We start from the raw sequence: 2,166 nt of genomic DNA, 5'->3' as shown, positions 1-2,166 counted from the left end.
TTTTTTTTTTCTGAAAGTACACAGCCTCTGAAAACGGTTTATATATTTTGCTGCAAAATAGCCAGTGAAGACTGTAGGAAAGATAATATTATCCATATTTTACAGATTGGAAGTAAAGACTCACTTTAATAAAGTCAATTAAACAAAGACTCACTAAATAAAGACAATTAAATGAATAGTCTGATTTTGCACAGTTAAGTATCAAATTCAAACCCAATTCTTGCAATTGTTTAAAAAAATGCAAGTGGATAAAAAAGTATCTGAAGGAAAAGTAAAAAATTTAACAGTTCCGTATTAGTCTGTTTTCTGTTGCTTATAACAGAATACCTGAAACTGGGTATTTTACAAAGAAATGAAATTTATTTCTTACAGTTTTGGAAGCTGGGAAGTCTACAGTCCAGGGCATGCATCTGATGAGGGTCTTCTTCTTGCTGACTTTCTGCAATAATGCAGGGCATCACAGAGTGAGGAAAGCTAACCTTCTCGCTCGCTCTCCTTGTAAAGCCATCAAAACCATGCCAGGATGCCTCATTACCTCATGAGTGGATGGGTTAATCCATTGACAAGGGCACAGTTCTCATTATCCAATCGCCTCTCAAAGTCCTCACCTTTCAAATACCATAACTGAATTTTTCACTCTCTTAACACTGCTAATACGGGGGTCAAGTTTCCAATACATGAACTTTGGGGGGATACATTGGAGCCATAGTAGTTGCTTTCTTTCTATGAAGGAACTATTGGGTTTTTTTTTCTTCTTCCTTCTTTTATTTTATAAATTTTCTATTATACACATGCATTTCTCATTTTTAAAAAATTGAAGAACAAGTTGATTCCAGATGCCGGGTGTTCTTCACTACACTGCTCTGTAAGTCACTGACAATCTAGAGCCAAAGATAATTTTCGGGGACATGAGGAAGTATCTTTTACTATCAGAGTACTCGATAGAATTTCACAGAAGCCAAAGTAGGTCTTCGGTGTCCGCCGCCTTATCTCCAGCTTCTCTGCCATCTCCTGTCACAATATTATCTACTCCCACTCAGATATCTATTTCCTCCATACTTTCCTCTGGCTGGCCAAAGACCTCCACTATGTCATTCCCTCACAGATCTAGTCTCCTCTAAGTTCCCAGCCTTTAGAACTGTTCTCTCCAGACACTTTTCAACTAAACCATGTACATGCTAAGCCAGTTCTACATGAGGTGTTAGGAGGAAATCAATGCAGTTACATAGGTTTATATAAATTCAACAATCATCATATTTTTACTTTAGTTATATATGGCCTTAACTGTCATCTGCTTCCTGACTATTCCAGACTGCTACAACTTCCAGCTCTCACCCTGCCGTCCTTGCTCACCAGAAAAAGGGACACAACAACTCAGCACTCCTAAAACATTGTCTATACCTGATCTTAACTCCCTATGGCGAAGTTTTCACATGAGAACTGAAGATTATTCCATTCTCTGCTCCATCTGTTTTGCCTTTAAAAAAAAAAAAAAAAACAGATGCAGAAAAATAAATACCCACATATTCTCACTCATATGTGGGAGCTATAAAAAAAAAAGCTGAGCTTAAAGTAGAGAGTAGAATTGTGGTTACTGGAGGCTGGGAAAGAGAAAGGGTGGGGAGAATAAGAAGAGGTTGGTTAACAGATACAAAATCACAGCTAGATAGGAAAAATAAGTTCCAGTGGCTAATTGTAGTGCTAGGCATCCATAATTAACAATAATTTATGAACACGACCCCCAAACCACAAGCAGTAAAAGGAAAAATAAACAAATGGGATTATGTCAAACTACAAAGCTTCTGCACAGCAAAAGATACAATTAACAGAGCAAAAAGACATCCTACAGAGTGGGAGAAAATGTTTGCAAACCATACACCTGACAAAGGAATAATATCCAGAAAATACAAGGAACTCAAACAACAGTAAAAAGAACAAATTACCTAATTAAAAAATGGGCAGAGGAACTGAATAGGCATTTCTCAAAGAAAGATATACAAATGATCAATAGACACATGAAAAATGCTCTACATCACTCAACATCAGGGAAGTGCAAATCAAAACCACATTAAGACGTCATCTCACCCCAGTTAGACTGGCTATCATCAAAAAGACAGAGAACGGGGCTGGCCCGGTGGCGCACTGGATAAGTGCGCCGCTTGGGAA

Source organism: Galeopterus variegatus, unplaced genomic scaffold (genome assembly GCF_000696425.1).
Source record: "Galeopterus variegatus unplaced genomic scaffold, G_variegatus-3.0.2 Scaffold8646, whole genome shotgun sequence".
Taxonomy (NCBI): domain Eukaryota; kingdom Metazoa; phylum Chordata; class Mammalia; order Dermoptera; family Cynocephalidae; genus Galeopterus; species Galeopterus variegatus.
Note: the sequence above shows the minus strand (reverse complement) of the source record.